The sequence below is a fragment of the Tachyglossus aculeatus genome, chromosome 23 (assembly GCF_015852505.1).
Source record: "Tachyglossus aculeatus isolate mTacAcu1 chromosome 23, mTacAcu1.pri, whole genome shotgun sequence".
Taxonomy (NCBI): domain Eukaryota; kingdom Metazoa; phylum Chordata; class Mammalia; order Monotremata; family Tachyglossidae; genus Tachyglossus; species Tachyglossus aculeatus.
In genome coordinates, this window is record NC_052088.1 from 10,742,070 (window position 1) to 10,758,269 (window position 16,200).

The 16,200-nt window shown below is 46.4% G+C and overlaps 1 pseudogene; it reads right to left on the reverse strand.

Annotated features, from left to right (window-relative positions):
* Positions 1–5,866: 5,866 nt before the first annotated feature.
* LOC119944562 lies at positions 5,867–6,707 on the reverse strand (annotated as a pseudogene).
* Positions 6,708–16,200: the final 9,493 nt, after the last annotated feature.

The window sequence follows — 16,200 nt, forward strand, 5'->3', positions numbered from 1 at the left end:
ACAGTGATGATGATAAGATTAATTGTGCTATTTGGTAAGCGCTTTCTATATGCCAGGCACTGTACTAAACACTGGGGTAGACACAGGATAATCAAGCCCCACCTGGGGCGCACAGATTACGCAGGAGGGGGAACAAGCAGTGAATCCCAATTCTGCAGATGAGGGAACTGAGGCACAGAGCAGTGAAGTGATTTGCCCAAGGGTCCCACAGCAAGTACATGGCGAAGCCTGGGATTAGAACCTGTGTCCTTCGACTCTCAGGCCCGGGCTCTTTTCACCAGGCTAGGCTGATTCCCAGTTAGGTCACAAGGACATGATCTCAAGGGGGGAAAGAAACACCCCCTCTCCATACACTCAGCCTAATCCTTTTCATTCTTTCCAAGCTAAATTGTAGCGAAAAGAGCCGGGAGGTAGGAAATTCCCCCAGCGTTTGCCGGCAAACGAGGCAGATTTCATTAGTGCCACCTGTTTAATACCGGGAAACTATGTACACGACTACAGGCATATTCAGGGTCACTACCGCACCGAAGAGTTTTGTGGTCTGGGCTTGGGGAGCTTTTGAAAGAAATATGTAAATCTCACTCACTTCTTGGGGATACATAAAAAGACGTGGCTGAAATAAGAACTTTTTCACTAGCTGTCAGTTTGGAGTCTACTACATAGAAGACATCTTCTGTAGAATTAGGGGTGAAGCCATACCCCTACACCCTACAGGGCATCCATGAGGAGAAGCCCCCAAATGCCCATCTTAATAGGGCAGACAGCTGACATAAATTAGCTGACCCAAATAAGGTTCTGGCACAGGTGGCTATTTATCAGCTGACTGTCATCAGTGATTTTTGGAAAATGTGGATTCTGGGAAAATGTTCCAACCTGACTTTATGCGTACTTAACCCACGCAGACCCGGACGATGAGACACTCAGGAAATTCACTTCGTTCTCAGAGAAGCCTAGGATGGGCTTATCGTGCAGTCAGCCGATTGTATTTATTGAGGGCACGCTTAGCATTGTGTTAAGCACCCGGGAAAGCACAGTATAACAACATAGCAGATACTTCTGGCTGGGGCAGTAACGGGGGTTTGCCGAGAGCTGACAGCAAGCCCCCGTTGCCCTGTCCCTGTCTCCCCCTTCCCTCTCCCGTAGGTCAAGGCTCCAAGCAGCAAGATGGACAGGCAAGGTCTCAGTCCTATCCAACCCTGGCCAGCTGCGGGAAGGTCCATTGGCACAGCCTGGTGCAGCTTGGCAAAGGAGGCAGAACCCACCTTGGAGCCAGCGGCTTCATCATGCTGCCCAAAGGCAGTGTTCGCTGCAGCTCCCTGGAGGTAAGAGAGGGACAGGGAGTTGGTGGGGGATGAGAGACAGAGAGAGATGAATTGGTCCTGGGACAAGAGGGGAAGAGAAATAGATTGGAAAGCCCTGAAGGGCAGAGATCTTTCTTTTCCTCCTGGTATACTCATTCAAGCACTTAGTACAGTGCTCTGCACCCAAAAGGCACCCGAAGCAGTGTTCTCCACTCAATCAATCAATCAGTGGTATTTGTTGAGCATTTACTGAGTGCAGAGCACTTTACTGAGCACTTGTAGACACAGTCCCGGCTCTCTCCCGAGTTCTTGTTGCCCCCTTGGGCATTCAGTCAAAACCAATACTGCTGTTATGGCTACTGCCCTTCAGGAGTCTTGTCAGAGTCCACAGCCTCTGTGCTGTGGGGAGTAGGGTATGCGGGGGTCGCTTCTCCTCCCCAGGAACTGCGTCATTCAAGCCACTTCCCTGGCTAAGCCGAGGTAAAGCACAGTGATGATAATAATATTAATTGTGCTATTTGGTAAGCGCTTTCTATATGCCAGGCACTGTACTAAACACTGGGGTAGACACAGGATAATCAAGCCCCACCTGGGGCTCACAGATTACGCAGGAGGGGGAACGAGCAGTGAATCCCAACTCTGCAGATGAGGGAACTGAGGCACAGAGCACTGACGTGATTTGCCCAAGGGTCCCACAGCAAGTACGTGGCGAAGCCTGGGATTAGAACCTGTGTCCTTCGACTCTCAGGCCCGGGCTCTTTTCACCAGGCTAGGCTGATTCCCAGTTAGGTCACAAGGACATGATCTCAAGGGGGGAATGAAACACCCCCTCTTCATACACTGTAGACACAATCCCGGCTCTCAGTGGGTGTTGTTTATGTACACTTGGTTGACTGAACAAAAAAGGAGAGAGGGAGGAGGGGAGAAGCTAAGTAGAGAGGAACATAGGGGAAGAGTGAGGATATTTTCGTTCTCTCCTATGCCTGTCCCTGATGTGGGCTCTCCTTTCCATTAATGGCATTCCCTAAGGAGAAGGATGTGCACATGTGTGTGCGCGCGCGCGCGCGCACACACACACACACACGGTAAAGTCATCAGGACAACTCGCTGGCCCCAACTCAAACACTTTTTGCAGAGCTGGGAAAGCACCAGCAAAGACGGATTGCTTCATTTGTGTGGAAGACGGGGCAGGGCAGCCAAGTTTCAGAACTAGTGGGGCCCTGGGCCTCCCACCCCTCTCCTGATCAGCCCCGGTTACGGTGTTCCGAAATCCGGCACTCCGGGTGTCACATGCATGGCTGGAGTTGGGAAAGAGGGGTGAAAGTAGCGAAAAAGAGAGTTAGGGAGGAGAAGAAACAATCAATGGTATTTATTGAGCACTTATGTGCAGAGTACTGTACTAAGCGCTTGGGAGAATGCAATACAACAGAGTTAGCAGACGTGTTCCCTATCTGTGATGAGCTTGCAGTCTAGGGAGGGAGAACACTTCATATTTCGGTAACCTTGAGACCTTCATCCGAGAGAGAAGGGAAAGCGTAGGAAAGGGGACTCAGAGTCAAGGATCTTAGGACTGGGCCAGCCAGTGAGCAAAGCTGTGGAAAGCAGATGAAGAGTTCTCTCTCCAGCAGGACAAAGGAAGCCAAGCAACAGAAGAATCCGATTCAAAGCCCAGGAAGGGGCCTCTGCTTTTTTCCCTCACTCTCGTTGAACTACCCGGGGAATGGAAGATTCCCTTTTGTTTGAACTTGGTCGAAATCTCTGACCGGAGGCCTAGTAGATTCTGATGAGGCGGGGTGGTTTGGGATGACACGGCACGGAACGGAGGCAACGTTAAAGTCTCCAGCCCTCCTTAGGTCCAGGTTTAGTCCTGGGATGGATCGGGATGGGCAATATTGACCAAGCAACTGCTACGGGGGTCAGAGGGTTCCTAAGGGAGTTAACCTAGAAATGCCTAGTTATGACAAATGGGCTTCATATTCATTTATACCCAGTGGGAGCAAGGCAAGTAGCCCATGCAAACATCCCGGAGTCATGGCAGATGAGACCCAGGCTCCCTCCACTCTGGCCGGTTATCCTTCGGGGCTGGATGAAAGAGCCATGTTCTCCCCACCCGCCAGCCTGTTATAGTGGATGGGTCTCTGGTTTTCCCTTTGTGATGAATTTTTGCAACTGCTTAAGGTGGGCCACAGAAATTCACATCTTGGTAACCCTCTGGACGGCAGCACAAAGACTCTGGAATCCACAGCAGTGTCTAGATTTTCCACTGGAAATTGTGGGCAGAAAAGTCCAAGACAGCATGTATGCCAACAGCTCCAGATGTGGTTTTCAATGCTTTGCCATCTTGGAAAAGGGTGAGGCGGAGAATGAGGAGGAGGTAGGCAAAGCCAGATTCATCTGTTGCTGCTTTATAGCCCTGTGAGGTCGGGCAGGGCTTTGCCGTCACCATCCACATCCTATTTTGTGTCCTAGGAAGCATGGCCCCTCTAGACTGAAAGCTCTTTGTGGGCAAGGAACGGGTCTGTCAACTCGGTTGAATTGTACTTTTCCAAGTGCTTAGTACAGAGCTCTGCAGGAAGTAAGCACTCAAAAAATACCAATGATAGTGATGATGGCCTAAGGGAAAGAGCAAAAGCCTGGGAGCCCAAAACCCAAGTTTCTGCCTTAGTTCTACCACAGTCTGGCTGTGTGATCTTGGGACAGTCACTTAACCTTTCTGAATCCCACTGTCCTCATCTTTAAAATGGGAATACAGTACCGGCTCTCCGCCCTTCAGTTTGTGAACTCTGGAACTTATTCATTCATTCAATCTCATTTAGTAAGTGCTCACTCTGTGCAGTGCACTGTACTAAACACTTGGGAAAGAACAATACACAATGACAATCCCTGCCCACAACGAGCTCACAGTCTAGAGAGGGGGAGACAGACAGCAATACAGATAAATCAAATGACTGATCTATACTGAAGTGCTGTGGGGCTGGGAGGCGGGGGAGAGCAAAGGGAGCAAGTTGGGGCAACGCAGAGGGGAGTGGGAGAGGAGGAAAAGTGGGGCTTATGGCTTCAGTAAGGCTTTGAAGGGTGGGAAGAGTGATTGGCGGTTTGAGGATGGAAGATTTCCAGACCAGAGGGGTGTCATCGTAGAAATAACCAAAGCAGAGTGGGACAGGGAGAGCCACATCACTCTGGAACATCAGCCAAGAGGAAGTATTAGGAGACCAAATCCAAGAGGCTGAACATGCACTAAATTGGCATCTGTGCCAGAGGATACTATGCCAGGTATGCCAACCTCCACGTGTATCCTGGGGTTTACCCAGGCTGGACCAGGGCTTTTATCTGAGGAGAGAGAGGGTCTTTGTCTGGAATTCTTTTTCTCTGGACCAGCCGAGGGCTGTTGGTCTGTGCTTCTGGACCCAAAGGGCCCGTGACCTCCACCTGGCTTCTGCCCCTGTCCTCCAAGGGGAATCCTGGCTGCAGCTGAAGTCTGGCTGTTGGCTTCGTGTTTCGTTCATGTGACTGGGGGTTCAGAGCAATGGGAGTATTTAAATGAGTCGAACATATAAACACCAAAAGAAATCAGCAGCCACATCCTCTAAAGTACACAGTTGAAGAGTCATAAATGGAGGCTCCTCAAACGTGAACAGGCAGACCCGGAAAGTCAATAAACAAGCTGATGAAGACTCAACATACCCAGATGAAATGTTTAGAGGAAACGAGAACTAAGCAGTGCTGGGGGCAAGAAAAAACCACACAGCACTTGGGCTGAGAAGTAATCCGCTCACCATGAGGAAACCAGACAGTGTTCTCTCCAGAAAAGACTTGTAATCTCTAGGGTTCAAGGAGAGGAGGTTTTAGGGGGCCGCATTCTGAGGTGACCAAGGTAATGATCAAAAGGACTGGTGGGAAGTGTGTGGGACTGGGAGAAAACAATAATAATAATAATGGTAGCTGTTAAGTGCTTAGTTTGTGTCAAGCACTGTTCTAAGCCCTGGAGTAGATACAAGCTAATCAGGTTGAACACAGTCCCTGTGCCATATGGGGCGCACAGTCTTAATGCCATTTTGCAGATGAGATAACTGAGGCACAGAGAAGTTAAGTGACTTAATAATAATAATAATAATGTTGGTATTTGTTAAGCGCTTACTATATGCCAAGCACTGTTCTAAGCGCTGGGGTAGATATAAGGTAAATGATTCGAAGACTACCTACCTTACACCAAAATAAAAATCTCTAGAACACAAACGAATATCCACATTTTTCTCCATGTGTAAGAAAACAACTTCCAGGCTTTTTGAGGCCAATTTCTACTGGCACCAAAAAATATACAATAATTCATTCATTCATTCATTCAATTGTATTTATTGAGCACCTACTGTGTGCTGAGCACTGTACTAAGCGCTTGGGAAGTACAAGTCGGCAACATGTAGAGATGGTCCCTACCCAACAACGGGATCACAGTCTAGAATAATAATAATAATGGCATTTGCTAAGTGCTTACTATGTGCAAAGCACTGTTCTAAGCGCTGGGGGGATACAAGGTGATTACGACTTGCCCGAGATCACACAACAGACTAGTGGCGGAGCCTCGACTCGGCAGTTGAGTCAATTTTCCCATGGTTTTGGAGCTCTTTGTTCTCTAGCATCTCCATTTTCTGTCCCTGTTGAGTACCATATGGCATTAAGCATCGCTCTGACCATTGTCAGACCAGGCACTATATATCCATCCACCAATGCATTCAGTATGGAACTTGGGAATTTTCTGGCCAGCCATTCGCCTGGGCGGGATTCTTGTCTGTAACATAGTAGGACTGTATATCCATCCACCAATGCATTCAGTATGGAACTTGGGAATTTTCTGGCCAGCCATTCGCCTGGGCGGGATTCTTGTCTGCAACATAGTAGGACTGCAGGTCTAAATGGTGTATAGTGATCCAAGTTCAATTCTTCAATTTTGGTTTCCACTTCACCCTTCACTTGTAGATAGAAAAAACGGCTTCACTTATTAGCTCCTTTTGAGAACAGCAGAGTTGAAATGTTTGCATCTTCCAGCTTTTGCTAACTCTGCCGACTTCAAAACATCATCCCGGACAACACGAATAAATCCCTCCAGGCCTGCTTTGGATTTAGTCGTCCCCAAATAACAGAATGCAACATCAGAGCCTTGAAATGCTGAGAAATGTTCATCCAATTTCTCGAAGCCCACTATTTCTTGATTCACATTTTTATATGCTTTCCTCTTCAGTGTTCAGTTTTCTCTGCCCAACGAAGGGTGACCTTAGAAAATAATTGCCATTTCAAGGTATCTTTTAAGAGCACTTGGCCAGTTTCCCCTGAGTCACTCAGAACAGAGACAGATTTATTCTGCATCTTTGATTCTCCCCAGAGGTTCTGCATATCCTAAGTGGTGGCCATTCATCCCTGTCTGGTCTACAGGCTTCATGGGATCCTTATCCTAGCTCTGCCACTGGCCTACTGTGTGACACTTTTGTCAAATCACTTTTCCTTTCGGCTTCAGTCTCCACATCTGCCCAATGGGGATAAAAATCCCTGCTTCTCCCAGGGATTTCATAAGGGGAAAATGAGATAATTAATATGGAAGTGCTGGACAAATACAAGGGAACATTAGAGAGTATAAGAATGTGAGCCTCATGTGGGACAGGGACAGTGTCCAACATGATTATCTACCCTACTGCTTTGTAAAGTGCCTGGCACACAGTAAGGCTCACCAAGTACCATAAAAATAAAAAGAGTAACATAGCATACCAACCCTAAGAAGTTGATAACGCAGTATAAGTCAGCTCCTAGAACTTCTCCCTATACTGCATATCTTTAGGTCTCCTGAAAGGCTTCTGGTTTGGAAAGGGTCTAGAGAGTGAAGAGAGTAGGATTCGGGGAAAACAACCACTGTGACTTGGTAAATCCTGACCAACTTGTTTGATGCAGTCTCCTACGCCAGCCAGTCAGCCAGTCGTATTTATTGAGCCCTTACTGTGTGCAGAGTAGGGTCCTAAGCACTTGGGAGAATGCAGTACAACAGAGTTAGTAGACATGTCGCCTGTCCACCAAGAGCTTACAGTCTAGAGAGAGGCCTGCTAAATCTATAGTCCCTCAACTGCCACCAGCATTTCCATGCTATTATCATTATAGTACTTGTTAAACACTTACACAGCTGATGTTCAAAAAGTACTGTTGGTTGGTTGATTGATTGATCGACCTTGAGGAAAATCTTCAATCCTGTCCTGGGAAGAATACTTGAAAAAAGTTAGAAAATGTAGTCTATTTTCAATCGGTAAGCTTGAAAGGAACCTTGAAAGGTGATTGAATCGATCCCCCTGTCCTCAGGCAGAGCTATTCTCATACTAAATTCATACCTAGTTTGTTTTTAAACTCCTCTAAAGAAGAAGAAGGTTCTCCAGGCTCCCTCAGTGATCAGAGTAGGCATAGTGATCATGTTTGTAGTACGAGGAGTGGTTCATAGTAGGAGTATTTATTGAGCACCCACGATGCAGTACACTGAACTAGGTACTTGGGAAGGACAGAGTTTTACAGCCATCTCTGTCAAGAAATTCTGCCTTCCCTAACCTGAAACCCTAAAACGATTGATTGATGATTGATAACCCTGCTGCCCAAACCCATTTTCTCTTCTTCTGTCCTCAACAGGACACATCCTCTTTAGGGTAAACACCCCCTCCTCAACCCCTCACTCTTCTCTTCTCTGTGATGAATAATCCCAGCTCCCAAACACTCATTTGACTGTTGACTTAAATGTAGGCTAATAGGAGTTAATTCAGGTGAGCAGCTTGTGAAGAGACACTGCACTTCATTTTGGAAGAAAGCCATACTTTTCGGGATTCCTAAAACGTGGCTAAGATGAAAACCTTTCCAGGTCACCATTTCTTGTGGTCCTAAATAATAATAATAATAATAATTTTGGTATAAGTGCTTACTATGTGCCAAGCACTGTTCTAAGCACTGGGGGAGATACAAGGTAATCAAATTGTCCCACATGGGGTTCACAGTCTTAATCCCCATTTTGTAGATGAGGTAACTGAGGCACAGAGAAGTGAAGTGACTTACTCAAAGTCACACAGCTGATAAGTGGTGGAGCGAGATTAGAACTCATGACCACAGACTCCCAAGCCCGTGCTCTTTCCACTGAGTCACGCTGCTTCCCACGCTGCTAAATGAAAGATTATATTATTATTAGATTATTATAGATTATTATATTATTATTAGATTATTATTTTGTCATGACACTGCGGCCATATACTTGCAGCCCAGATTTAGAGTCTGAAAAAAACCCCTAACTTGTGAACTTGATACCTGAATGTATGATATGTACGGCTTCCAAAATGTTGGTGGTTCTTATGTCTAAGGTCCCATTTGTCAGTTACCAGTCTTAAGTGGACTTTCAGCTTTTCTCTTGGCGTTTATATGCCCAGTCCCACATTAGGCACCCTCTCTGGAGTTGAGAGGCAATTTCTGCCCTTTGGCTTCAGAGCCTAGTCTCTATTTTCCAACTTTTCCATTCCACACTCAAACTTCCCACTATATTTACTCAGCCCCGAAGAAGAATTCACTCTTCTGATTTATCTCAGGAAACGCACAAGAGCGTCTTTGGCTCTCTTCAAAAGGAATCTGTGTTGTCCGGGAAGACCCCCCAACCTCCTTTCTCAAATCAAGGGGGGAAATCACATTCTCCAGAAACAACTCAGACTAGCTTGTTTATCCTGGGATCCCCTCCAAGATAGCATCTCCGAGCTTTCAGTGCTTTGAGGGGGGCCTTATGGATTTGGACAAGGACAGACTTCCCTGGCAACGGCTTCCGTTTGTTCCCCTTCCTTTGTTTCTTGAAACATTTGCTCACAAAGAAAAGCTCTCCCTGCCCGAGAGAGGCAGCATGGCCTAGTGGTCAGAGTACAGGTCTGAGTCACTAAATCCAGATTGTGACCTCAGGCCTGTTACTTAACCCCTCTGTACTTCTGATTTTTCATCTGTAAAATGGGGAAATTAATACTCGCTTTCCCTTCTTAGATTGAAGACTCCTTGCGGGACAAGATCTTGGGTCTGGTCTTAGTATCTTGTATTTACTTCAGTGCTTAGTGTAGTGCTCTGGCCTATTTTCAAGTGCTTAAAAAATGTCACAATTATTATTATCATTATTATTATTCTCCAGCTCTCACTCATAGATGATGGAATCATTTTTCACCAAAATGCCAGTGCCCCTTGGATGGGGCTAGGCAGGGCCCAGGTTTGTTTTTGCAAACAAGTATTCCTGGATGCTTTCTCCCCCGAGTGACAGGAAGGACTTTTAGGTTATTTCTATGAGTTGGTGGGCCACAGTGTGGTTTTCCATAGGAAAATCAAAAGCTCGGTTAATCAAGTGGAACTTTGGGTGGCTAGGCTCGAGGCAGCCAACACGCCCAGTGTTAATTTCCCGGGGCAGTCCACTCATATCAGCAGAGCCTATTCGGGGTGTGTACATGCACCCCACACACACAAACACACTAAGAACCGTGGGTCTCCTCTTCGGTGAGGGCAGGCAAGTGGGTAAGGGAAGCAGAAAAGCCATGGACCGACGGCCCCCGAGCTTCTGTGAGCCCAAGGAGTACACATCTGTTACAGCCATCGAGGTGATTCAGAGTTTCTGGGCCCCTTCTCCCGGCCGGACTCGGGAACCGAAAAAGTTCCTGTGTTGCGCTGACTTCCAAAGAAAGGCTCTGTGGGGCTGCTTTCTATTACCAAGGGGAAACGGGCAGGAGAGAGAGGGATTCTATAGCTGCAGGAAGAACTTCGAGTTGGGCCGCGTTTGAGCGTGTTAACCAGGAGACTCTAGGATCCTCATTCCTAGGGTCTGTGAGAGGGAGAAAGTGATACTTTTAGACTGTGAGCCCACTGTTGGGTAGGGACTGTCTCTATGTGTTGCCAATTTGTACTTCCCAAGCGCTTAGTACAGTGCTCTGCACGTAGTAAGCACTCAATAAATACAATTGATGATGATGATGATGATACTTGTCTATACTATACTATACTTTTCTATAGAAAGTAGACCAGATGTCTTTCTGGAAAGATTTTGCCTGCGAGCAGCAGACGGGGCTAGAAAATCTCTCTGCATCCCCGCCAGGACCAGGATTCTTTAATACTGGCTTAGGCGATACGACTCTTTGGGCCAGGAACCCAGATTCAGCTCTTGTTCCTATCAGAAAGTAACCTGAGGGTTTTAATCCAGACACAAACAGAGTCCAGTCCCCTCGCCTCAGATCTGCAAGACGTTAGCTTGGCCAAAGAGAAACTTTAATGGGGCTAGGAAAGACTTTGATCTAAAGTACGGCGCAAAGTACAAAAGAGTCTTCTATGGTGTGATTTTTTTTTTCATTGCTCGATTTGAATAAGACGCTATGGAAGATTTAGGGAACAGCCTTTCTACAACACGCATCTTTCCAGATAGAAAGCGATCTCTCTGTTGGCGTAAATAGTTTTGGTGTAGGAGGAAATGGTTGTGCACACACAGGTGGCATCAGTCAAGGCGAGAGGGTTGATCCTAGTTGAACAACCAAGAATCATTCCATCAGTGGCATTTATTGAACACTTACTCTGTGCAGCACACGATAGGAAGCTCTTGGGAGAGTACAACAGAGTTGGGAGATAGGTTCCCTTCCCACAACAAGCTTACAGTGTAGAGGGACACAACAACTACCACATCAAGAGGAGAACTGACTGTCCTAGGCTTCTCTGCAGCTCCTAACAGATACGCTCTCTCTGGCCCTCGTTCCCAGTGTAACAAGGGCACGAGGAAAACGTTTGCAGTCAGGGAGTTCGGGAGCATCTGCATGGTTGATTGTACGGGGGCAGTTATGATCCAGAATTTGAGGCAGCAGACGGACTTTGCTAAATGAACCCGCAACTGGAGGCCTGAGAACTTGGAAAAACCCTGGGAAGCTTGTAATTATAGCTGCAGCTGTAACTGTTGAAGTTTGGACAGAACCAAGAGAAGCCAGAAACTCATTATCAATTATCCTTGTCTCATACGTTGTATTTGTACTTCTATTGTTTCATCTTTTCTTATGTGTCTCTCGCTGCCCTTTTCTCCCCCTCTTTATTCTTACACTGGTAGTCTCTTAGAGCCCAGAGACTGTCTGATTCTACCCATGACTCTTTCCCAGCGCTTAATACAGTGCTTAGCTCCCAGTAGGTGTCCGGGAAGCAGCATGACATAGTGGATGTCATAAGGAGTCATAAGGTCATGGGTTCTAATCCCGGCTCTGCCACTTGCCTGCTGTGTGGCCTTGGGTAAGTCACTTCACTTCTTTGTGACTCAGTTACTTCATCTGTAAAATGGCGATTGAGACTGTGTGCCCCAAGTGAGTGGGTCTGTGTCCAACCCAGTTTGCTTATAATAATAATAATGATGGCATTTATTAAGCACTTACTATGTGCAAAGCACTGTTCTAAGCGCTGGGGAGCTTACAAGGTGATCAGGTTGTCCCACGTGGGGCTCACAGTCTTTATCCCCATTTTACAGATGAGTTAACTGAGGCCCAGAGAAGTGAAGCGACTTGCCCAAAGTTACACAGCTGACAAGTGGCGGAGTCGGGATTTGAACCCATGACCTCTGACTCCAAAGCCCGGGCTCTTTCCACTGAGCCATGTTGCTTCTCTTATATCCACCCCAATGCCTAGTACAGTGCCTGGCACATAGTAAACCCTCAACAGATACCACAGTTATTAGTAGTAGTAGTAAATACTGTCACTTCTGAGGTTTGGGGCTCTGTTCTCAGCCCCTGAATCATGGCCTCACTTATGGTGAGTCATTTCACCTCCCCTGTGACTCAGTTTTCTCTTAGATTAAAGTGTGGTCACCAGTTTAGGCCCCAGATCTTTTCAGATGCTTCTCGGGAAGGATGCCTTGGAACTCAGTTAGCATAACACCACCATCTTCCTCCATTGGTGATCTTCATCATCATCATCTCAAATCCTCTCGCATGGTCTAACTGCCTAACTTCCTAGCGGCTTACTGTTATCAGTTGGCATTGGGTCGATATCAGAAGCTGGTTTCATTAGCTCTTATCTGGCCCAAGTCTATGACTAATCTCTGTTCCGTGACTCGCTCCCCCTCGCCTGCCCCTGCTGAAAGGAACATATAATAATAATAATAATAATAATAATGGCATTTATTAAGCGCTTACTATGTGCAAAGCACTGTTCTAAGCGCTGGTGGGTTACAAGGTGATCAGGTTGCCCCCCATCCACTCCCTCTATCTGTAAGGCTTCAAATCAGTCAATCAATCAATCAATCTTTAACTGTGTACACGGAACATCCTTGGGAAGCAGACAAAAAAGAGTTTACAGGTAGGAGGAAGAAGAAAATGTAAAACAATATGTTAAAAAATGTGATGCGTGACTGGAAGTACATGCATTTTCTCTAAGGATCATGGGGAGCTTCAAACTGTTTTAGGGGGAGAAAACGTCAGGGTAGAGGCCTGCCTATGTAGCTGAAGTAATTATCGTACTTCTGGCTAAATCTTCTGGACTCGTGGGAGAGAGAGAGAGGAAAACCTTGGTAAAAATTAGCTCATCGTTTTTCCTTTCCGTAAACTCAACCTGAAAAAATGTAAACCAGCTGAAATGACATACTCTTTGGCTGACCGAAAAGCTGGCGTTTAAAGGGATCAAAGAGAGTTTACTTAAAAGCATCTCAACTTCGGTCGCCTCAGAATGAAATGGGAAAAAAGGGAATGGATAAGATCTGGGCAATTGTGGCTTTCCTCATTTACATTATTCATTAAAACCCAGTTCCCCTGAAGGCCAGGGAGAGAGGAAGGTTAAAGGCTCTGAGGAAAAGGGTGGGGAACCCCACCCCAGAATTCCTTTGTCCTCAATCAATCAATCAATCAATCAATCGTATTTATTGAGCGCTTACTGTGTGCAGAGCACTGTACTAAGCGCTTGGGAAGTACAAGTTGGCAACATATAGAGACAGTCCCTACCCAACAGTGGGCTCACAGTCTAAAATGGGGAGACAGAGAACAAAACCAAACATACTAACAAAATAAAATAAATAGAATAGATATGTACAAGTAAAATAAATAAATAAATAGAGTAATAAATATGTACAAACATACGTGTTCTGAGGCTTGGGAAGAGAGTGGAGAACCCTCCTGCCCCCACTTCCACCTTTGGGATGAAGAAAGTGAGATGTGAAGTCTCTCTTCCCCTCCAGATTTCCAAAGCATAGGTGACCGCTCCCGATAGACGTGTCCCTGGCAGGCGGACCGTATCGCCGGTGAGCCCTAATCCTGAGGGGTGAGTGCGGGGGTCGACGTACTGCAGGAATGACCCCTCTGGGGGTGGCATCACCACCTGGGGAGGGGCCCAGTGGACCGAGCCAGTTATCTCAGCTGGGAGAAGTGGGGGGCACAGGGCCTCCCCTCGGTGACCTCTGGGGTCATTTATCTACACCAAGGCCCTGGCTCCCTCTGGCCAGGCTTGCATCAAGTTTCCCTCCCTCCCCTCTTGTTTTCTCTTTGAGGCTGCTGCAGGAGTATATTGGCAGCACTGTTGGGTAGGGATTGTCTCTATATGTTGCCAATTTGTACTTCCCAAGCACTTAGTACAGTGCTCTGCACATGGTAAGCGCTCAATAAATACGATTGATGATGATGATGATGATAGAAAACCTTGTTTGAGAAAGCATTCTGCTCCTCGCCTCGCTGCAGAGCAGGGAGTGGGATTAGGGGCTCCTGATGGTGGACAGTTAATGAGGGTCAAAGACCCCTGGGGTTCCTCCTGAGAGGATCCATCACCTGCGCACCCCTTCAGCTATCCAGAGAGGATTGTTATCTCAGTTGCTTTAAATACCCAGTGGAGACTTCAATGCCTCTTAAAAGCTTTCTGTCACCCGGAATCCCACAGAGTTCTGAGTTCTAATTCCACAAGGACAAGGGCCTTAAAAATCCCCCCAGAGCTCCGCGGTGCTTGCGTAGTGATTTGGACTGGCTACTTCCTCTTTCCTTGTTGTAGGGCCCCAGTTTCCTAGCTGCTTCCAGGGCATCTTTCTCAAAGGAGTCTGTCCCACGGGCCGGATCAGAACACTCCCAGAGAATTTCTGGTGTCTGGGGAGTCAAGAAATATGGGCCTGGAGAAAGTCTAGACTCACCAAACCCTGGTTAGGCAGAAGGTATACTCTCCTAGGTGCATAAGGTATACTCTCCCAGGTGCATAGTATATCATTCTGCTATCAATCAATGCTATTGATTGATTGGATCCAAAGTATAGCTCTCTAAATGGGCCATAATCAATCAATCAATCGTATTTATTGAGCGCTTACTGTGTGCAGAGCACTGTACTAAGCACTTGGGAAGTACAAGTTGAGGCAGAAGCCTTAAAGAAAGCAGTCTGTAGACAAGCCAAACCCAATAAAAATGGAAATTTCAACCAATCACTCAATCAGTTGCATTTGTTGAGCGCTTACTGTGTGCAGAGCACTGTACCAAGCACTTGGGAGAGTACAATGTAACAGATTTGATAGACACGTTCTCTGCCCACAGCAGCACTTAATGTGTGCAGAGCGTTGTACTAAGTGCTTAGAAGAGTGCAGTAGAGTGACTATGATCCCTGCTAATAATAATAATGCTAATAATAATGATAATCATATCTATTGAGTGTTTACCATGTGCAGAGCATTGTACTAAGCACTTGGGAGAGTACCGTACAACAGAATAGCAGACACGTTCCCTGCCCATAATGAGCGTACATAATAATTTAGCATTTGTTAAGTGCTTTCTTTGTGCCAAATGCTGTACTAAGTACTGGGTAGACACAAGATCATCAGATCCCACTTAGGGCCCACAGGCTAAGAGAGAGAACAGGTATTGAATCCCCATTATGCAGTTGAGGGAACTGAGGCACAGAGAAGTTAAGTGATTTGCCCGAGGTCATAAAATAGATATGTGTCAGAGCTGGGATTGGAACCCAGGTCCCCTGGCTCCCAGGCACGTGCTCTTTCCACTAGGCCACGGAGTTTACAATCCAGTGGGGAAATCTACTGGCTGGCCTTATTCAGTTTTCCAGTTAGCGGGGGAGGGATGGTAGTTCAGATGAATTAAATTCCCAGAGAATCCCAAAACCTCACTCTAGGAAATAGTTCCAAGCTCGTCTCCTACCAAACCTTTCCACCAGCACTTCTAGCAAGCCAGAGATCAGATGCCTTTGAGCTACATCGCCTCTTTTCCCCTTCTGATAGGAAGTCAAATGTCCATCTGAGAAGTAACTCCAGGAAAGGGAGGAAGACTGTGAGCCCACTGTTGGGTAGGGACTGTCTCTATATGTTGCCATCTTGTACTTCCCAAGCGCTTAGTACAGTGCTCTGCACACAGTAAGCGCTCAATAAATACGATTGATTGATTGCAGGCCAGGGGATGGAAAATCCACAGTCTGGATAATCAGGAGTGGAGCAAGGTGGGAAACAGCCAAAATAAGCCACCAGAAAAGTGCTCAAATGCATTCATTAGTCACTTCGCCTTCATTTTTAATAGCGTTGTTATTATTTGATAACCATTTACTATGTATAAAGCACTGTTCTAAGCCCTGAGGTGGTTCTGAGCGCTTAGAACAATCAATCAATCGTATTTATTGAGCGCTTACTGTGTGCAGAGCACTGTACTAAGCGCTTGGGAAGTACAAGTCGGCAACATATAGAGACGGTCCCTACCCAACAGCGGGCTCACAGTCTAGAAGGGGGAGACAGAGAACAAAACATATTAACAGAATAAAATAAATAGAATAAATATGTACAAGTAAAATAAATAAATAAATAGAGTAAATAAATAAATAAATAAATAAATAAATAGAGTAGAGTATTATTCTGAGTCAATCAGGTTGGACACAGTCCCTGTCCCACATGGGG